The sequence below is a fragment of the Saccopteryx bilineata genome, chromosome 2, assembly GCF_036850765.1.
Source record: "Saccopteryx bilineata isolate mSacBil1 chromosome 2, mSacBil1_pri_phased_curated, whole genome shotgun sequence".
Lineage (NCBI taxonomy): Eukaryota > Metazoa > Chordata > Mammalia > Chiroptera > Emballonuridae > Saccopteryx > Saccopteryx bilineata.
The window spans coordinates 383233845-383241195 of NC_089491.1; the positions used below are offsets into that span (position 1 = coordinate 383233845).

The following is a 7351-nucleotide window of genomic DNA, read 5'->3' on the forward strand; positions in this document are numbered from 1 at the left end:
CCTGTGACAGAATAGTGTGTGGGGACCATATGATGACACTTGATAATTGGTCCAAAAGGAAGAACCAGCTCTTCACAAAACTCGGTGGTCTCTAAATTCAGCACAGGGCGAATGTCTCTTCCCATTAACCCATAGAGAAAGAAAATAGAGTAGCCTGGCCTGTGGTGACTCAGTGGATAAACCATTCACCTGGAATGCTGATGTCGCCAGTTCAAAACTCTAGGCTTGCTTGATCAAGCAAGGTACATATGAGAAGCAATCAATGAGCAACTAAAGTAAAGGAACTATGAGTTGATGCTTTTCACTCTACCCCGTCCCCTGTAAAAATCAGTAAGTAAAATCTTTAAAAAAAAAAATAAAAGAGAAAGAAAATATAATAGAGAAAGGCTAAGAGAACAGAACTTGATGATATAGTTAATAAAAAGGGTAGTATTAAAAGCAAAATGACATGGGCCCTAATACCAACTCAACCACTTACTCCTTAGGTGGCCTTGGGCTACTTCATCAACTTGATGCAGTCTAAATTTCCTCATCAGTAAAATAGTAGTGGTGATACTTATCTTTCAGAGTTATTATAAGTACTCGAAACAATAAATATATATACATATCACAATGCCTAGCATGCAGCCAGTGCTCGATAAAAGGGCCATTATAATCGTTGTCTGCTTTTAAGCAACATGCTAATCTCCCAGCAGCAGTGCTATAAAAAGTTTTACATAGAGGGAATTCTTGAAAAAGGGAAAAGGAGCCCTGGCCGGTTGGCTCAGTGGTAGAGCGTTGGCCTGCTGTGCAGGAGTCCTGGGTTCAATTCCTGGCCAGGGCACACAGGAGAAGTACCCATCTGCTTCTCCACCCCTCCCCCTCTCCTTCCTCTCTGTCTCTCTCTTCCCTTCCTGCAGCCAAGGCTCCATTGGAGCAAAGTTGGCCTGAGCGCTGAGGATGGCTCTGTGGCCTCTGCCTCAGGTGCTAGAATGGCTCTGGTTGCAACAGAGCGACGCCCTAGATGGGCAGAGCATCGCCCCCTGGTGGGCATGCTGGGTGGATCCCAGTCGGGCGCATGCAGGAGTCTGTCTGACTGCCTCCCTGTTTCCAGCTTCAGGAAAATACAAAAAAAAAAAAAAAAAAAAAAAAGGGAGAAGGGTGTCCCACATTGCTGTTTCCCTCTCCTCCTCAAAACACCAAGTGTGGCAAATAGCTTCCATGGTTGCAGTGAAATGTCAGTGTCACCATCCGGCCACCAAATCTCCATCATCATCACTATACAGCAGCAGTAATTAAAGTGCCTCAATCTATTTAGTCCTTTCTTAACATTATCCCAGGCTTTCCCACCCTCTCATTTCCCCGCCTCCCTGAAGCATGGCACTGAGTGGCTGACCTTGCTGCTATTGCTGATTCAGCTCTTCCCTGGGCCTCCCTGCCCCTGTCTGGCTGTGTGATAGGCAATGCATTTCCCCATGGAAACAAAGGCTGAAACTCTACCATTAGCCTTAGTGTTGTATTCACGACTCCAGGGCCACCATGCCTCGGTTCATGCATGCGAGATGCGAGAGCTGGCCTGGGAAGGAAGCCACCATTTCGTTTCTGTCATTGCGGAGCGTGTTATAAATGCCGGTGAAATGATCTGCAGGGGGCTTTGGAACACACTGCACAGGTCAGGGTCTCAGTCTTCACACTGATTGCTGTGCCTCTGACCCAGGCTGCGTAAGCCAATGGGATTCTCCAGTCTCTTCTTTCCTGTCCTGGTGGCTGGTGGCTGCTGGCTGGCTGGGAGGGACTGGGAGGGGCTGGGATCGAGATCCTCTTCTCCGCTCGCTCCTCAGCTTGTTGCAAATGCTATAGTTAGTTTTTATGGCTATATACTTTTCTAAGTCAATGCAACCAAATCACTCAATAGGACTCAGGGGAGTTATTTTCATAGAACCCGATAGAATCTGCCAATGTAGTCATGTGACCACAGCTGTGGACACATCGGGAACAAGAAGAAAGGAGCAGTCCAATCAGGAAGCAAGCTTGTGACATGACCTCTGTTTCATTGCACTTGTCTTTAACTCCTTATTGCAATACCTCTCTAGCCTTCATTTTCTTTAACCAACAAAAAATTTAAAAGGAAACACACAGCTTTGATCTCCAGGCATCATGCTCTCCCAGGACCTCGTTTTATTCTCACAACCATGTCACAGAATAGGTATTACCGTTGTAGTGCCAACTTTACAGATAAAAATACTTAAAGCCAGAGAGACCCAGGAACTTGCCCAAGGTCGCCCACCCAGCATGTGACAGTTACAGAACCAAAATCCAGATTTATCAGGCTCCAAAGTTCATTATGTCTGATCAATAAGGTATAGTTATTCAGCACTTTAATCATTTTTTTTTTAATTTTTCTGAAGTTGGAAACAGGGAGGCAGACAGACTCCCACATGCGCCCAACTGGGGTCCACCTGGCATGCCCACCAGGGGGCGATGCTCTGCCCATCTGAGGAGTCGCTCTGTTGCAACCAGAGCCATTCTACCACCTGAGGCAGAGGCCACAGAGCCATCCTCAGCGCCCGGGCCAACTTTGCTCCAATGGAGCCTTGGCTGCAGGAAGGGAAGAGAGAGACAGAGAGGAAGGAGAGGGGGAGGGGTGGAGAAGCAGATGGGCACTTCTCCTATGTGCCCTGGCCAGGAATCGGACCCGGGACCCCTGCACACCAGGCCTATGCTCTACCACTGAGCCAACCGGCCAGGGCCAGCACTTTATCATTTTTAAAGTATATCGTTTTGAAAGTGTGGGATTATTTGAGCTCCCTATCAGGCCTGGGAGGCAGATAAGACACACATGGCCATCTCAACTTTAAGGAGAGGACAGGGAGACTTAGGTGGCTGAATGGCTCTGCCTGCACCCTGAGGTTGACAACACCAGGAATATGGGCTTTGGAGTCATCCAGATAGACCTGGGTCTGGGCTTGCCCTGGATTTTGTGTGTAGCTGTGCAAAACTCACTCATGTTCTTAGGGTTCTTGCCTGTAAAATGCAACTAATTATACCACCCTAAGCAGAGGTTTCCTATGAAATAGCCAGCTTAGGGTACTTGAACACAATGTCTGTCAGTGTGACTGTTGAGTCAGACTGCCCGTTTTAAGTAATTCTGTAACTGAGGAAGAGTCATGTTGAGAAAGTGAATAAAAGTCTTTATTAAAAAGAGTGTCAGAATCGTATTAAATTTAGGGAGGTTTAAACAATTAGTAATGAGCATGTAAAAACAATTATTAATGAGCAAGTGCTCAATGAACACTAGCCGTTATCATTATTATTTGTGTAACAGCTCGCAACATGCCTAGTACATACCAGACACCAGGCTAACGCTCCCAGCACTGCGTGTGACCCTGCTCGGGAAGGTGCAAGTCAGGAAAACGTTCCTGCCAGCTCAGCGGCGGCGCCTCCCGCCCTCGTGACTCTCACGTGCTCAAACACAGGCCTGGGGAGCCAGGTAAACGACGCGAGAGGTGCCATTTTCAAATGTAATAAACAGGCAGCCACTCTCAGGAGCATGTCTCATTCCCAGTGGCAGGTTATAGACAGCCTTTTCTCAATATCTGGATCTAATTTGAATACAAGGGCAGCTACACTCGCTCTCCCTCCGCATCCGCCATTGACCTCTGCGTGAGCCCCAGGCGGGATCTGCTCGGAGAGTGTAAGCCCCTATCAATATCATCCTGAACACAATGTAATTAGCAAACTTATTCGGCAGCCACAGGAGGAGTGTGGAATGATTTCCAAGGCCCTACCTAGATCCAGTGAGTAGAACGTTGGGGTTTAGGAACATTTTCATTTACCTTGGATTGTTCCCGTTTGTCAGTATAGATGAGCAAGAAGTTTGGGCATCTCTCTTGGGTCCAGTGCCAGGGTTGTTAAAGTGAGACTGCTGGGCCCAATCCAGTCCACTGCCTATTTTGGGGAGTCAAGCCTCATTAGAACACAGCCACGCCCACTCCTTCGCATAGTGTCTGTGACTGCTTTGGAGTAGCAAGAGACTAGTTAGCCCACTAAGCCTGAAGTATTTATGCTCTGGCTCTCTATAGAATAAGTTTGAAGACCCTTGTTCCAGTTTATTCAAGAGCCAGACAGACTCCAGAAGAGCCCGAGGCGGTCCCTCTTCTCTCTAACACTGATAACCTAACACTGACCTCCAGGTCTGACCGGTGGCTGGGGCTGCCCCCTGGGGATGCTCCCTGGCTCAGTAGCTCAGTTGGTTAGTGTTGTTCTGACATGCCAAGACTGCAGGCTTGAACCTCAGTCAGGGCACAAGCAAGAATCAACCGATAATGGCATGAATAGGTGGAACAATAAATTGATGTTTCTCTCTTTCTCTCTTTCCTTCCTCTCTCTTTAAAAATCAATAAATTAAAAAAAAGTTAAGAAAAAAACGATAACAACAAATGCTTAAGCTTGTGAAATGGGCTGGTAGATGGTGAATACCCCTAGGCGATGAGGGCTGCAGGGGACCTTCCTGGATTGTCCGGAGCTCATTGCCTCCAATGGGTAGCAGCCCAGGGCAGACCTGCTGGGACACATGTGCTCAGGAGTTTGCCTCAGAGCTGGTCCAGTCCTTGCGGTGGGAAAATTGCCAGTCCTTGCGGTGGGAAAATTGCTCCGTGGCTGGATAATGTCCCTATTGACAGTGACCAGATTTCCATAATTCACAGCCTGGAGGATCTGAGCTTAAAAATGTATTTGGAAATTCACCTTATGTCAGCTGCAGACAACAAAGATGAAGCTCGGTTGACAATAATTAGCATTCCTCAGCATTCCCGGTGGTGTTCCTGGCTCTACCCAAAGAGTGCCAAATGAATAACTTGGGGTGAAGTCTAGGAAGCGCTACAGCATTTTTTTAAACAAATATTACTGGTGGTGGTGGTGTTCGCTGTTGCTGTTTACATGGGTGACCCGGGTAAAACACTTTAAGAGACAATGCTCAGTTGTTGAGATCTTAATCATTTTGGGGTTGCAGGCCATGTGAGAATCTTATAAAAAGCTATGAAAACTTCGACCAGAAAAAAATATAATGAATATATATAGTCACATCCGATGCTTCCTACAACTTTAGATGGTTCTGAACTCTCAAGCCTATTGTTAAGAACCCCCAGTTAAGAGGTATCCTAAAATAGTGGATGAGAGGGGAAGTGTGTGAAAGCATTTATGAGAGCACGTGAGGATGACACTCCTGACACCTGTCACCTGCCCTTTCCCCCTCTTGTGGGCTTGCAGGAAGAGGGGATTCTCCTCTGTGATGTGGGTGGGTGACATTTGCCCAGATAAACTCTCAGGGTGGTGAGAGTCACATGAGGTCACAAGTAGGAAAGCAAATTACAAGCTCTAAAGAGCTATCCACACATTGGGGACCATGGTGATGGAATGACCATCGGACTGCCTTCCTCTCACATCATCCCAGCCCTGCGCCCACAGCTCTGCCCTCCCATGTCCTTCAAGTCCGGCGTGGATCGGACAGGCTGCCTGTCCAGTATTCCTTTGGGCCATAGTGATCCGAGGAATTTCACTTTGTGAAATAACTGACCACTGGACATTTCCCCCTCACAGCCCTGCCAGACCCCACACTCAGTGCACCCCAAACCCACCATGAAATTGGCTTCTCTCCCTCCTCATCGCCTGGTTTCTATTGTGATTGGATGGCACTTTGCCATATCATGTACCCTTTCTCCTCTCTGTATTTTTCCTTTTTCTCTCTGTGTTTCTGTTCTCCCTCCCCTGCCCACCCAGTCATACTCAGTTCTTTCCACAGGAAGAAGTCTACACACTAAAGTCAAGAGTCTATTCCACAGGGTCCAGATGGTGTTTGACAGCCCGAGGTTGGACGGGCAGATGAAGGGAGTGGGTATGGGTGAAGAAGCAGGAACTGGGGAACCCCAGCGTAAAACATGGGGCAGAAACCAGCAACTCACATAGGAAACTGGGAAAGAGTGGCTAGTAAGGTAACAGGAGAATCCAAACAGAGCAAAGTCCTTAAAGTAAAGGAAATGGTTCAAGAAGGAAAAGGTAGTTCAGCAATGTCAACCATCACTGACAGGTCAAACGAGCACCGATAATTGACCAGGAGATGTCAACAGTATGGTATATTAAACTCTGAGAATCCTGAAGTATTCATTGGGAGAAATAAGAAATTTTGTCCCAGGGAGTTGAAGGGACATTTTTAGATCGAGACTAAGGGTTGCTTAAAAATGAAACCAGCTTGATGAATTCCCAGCCACCGAGCAGGGTGCCTGCCCTTTCCTCACCTCCGGAGGAGTGATTTCTCATCAGAGGAGAAACCTGTCCCAGCTTTGAGCTGTCAAGCCATCAATCTTTTCACCAACTTGCTAATTGTTTTTCTTGCCACCTTTTCCCGGTGTCCAGAGTAATTGTTATGAAATATGGCCTTGTTGTGTCTCTCCCAGCTGGGGCCCCTGTGTCCTTTGCTGGCCCCGGGACCAGTGAAGATTTTGCATGTGTCCCTAGGTGTTCGCTAGAAGCACAGGGGATGATGCTGTTACCAAAAATGTGACATCCTGATGAGACCAGAGGTGCCACACAGCAGCCCTGAAATCTGAGAGGGCAGAGTGACCCCTCCAGTCCAAAACACATCAGCCAAGTAGCCTCTGCTTGGTGGAACATATTCCCTTTCTTGGGGAGACAGTAAGAAAATGAGCCCTATTTAATCATGAGGATGAAAACATCCTTTCATGCATGCTTTAAATTATTCCTTGGACATGCATTGAGTATCTGAAGTTGTCCAGTGGGTTAAAAGCTTGATGGCAATGAGCAATCTGACATATTCCATCTTATGGAAGTCACACTTAACAGGAATTAACTGAAAGGATTTCTTTTTCCTGGGAAGAATGTTGGAAGGGATCGGTCGGGGGGCTGTTCAGGAAGCGTGGCTTTAAGTTCCCGTGTTCCTTAGGAAGAATGCACTCCGGTCAGAGGCAATGGGATTTTTGTCTGCCCGTCGTGAACTCTTGCCAGATGCTGAAACGCCCAGGTTAGCATTACCAAGTCTCTTCAACCCCTAAAATGGACCCTGAGACTTCAACAAGATTCCCTAGCGATTACAAAAACAACCTTTGCAAGCCTCGTCTCCTTGATACCTATTTGGGTTCAGGGTCCAATGTCTTGGTGTGCATCTAAGTGCCATCTTGCTACACTAGCCACTTGTTCTATCATGGCACCTTGGTGTCATGGAGACAAAGTTGCCCTGAACCTCTGCAATGATGAATAGCCAGCGAACATAAGTGACTGGTTACCTACAAGCTCTAAGTGGAAGAAATTATGGCCAGTGCAAGGCCTCCCAAAGCACCTGTGAAGGCTACACACTGTT

At 47.3% G+C, this 7351-nt stretch overlaps 1 non-coding gene across 1 annotated transcript; it reads left to right on the top strand.

Moving 5' to 3' along the window:
• Positions 1-747: 747 nt before the first annotated feature.
• TRNAS-GCU (transfer RNA serine (anticodon GCU)) lies at positions 748-823 on the top strand. Its single transcript has one exon. It is a non-coding gene; the product is annotated as a tRNA-Ser (tRNA).
• Positions 824-7351: the final 6528 nt, after the last annotated feature.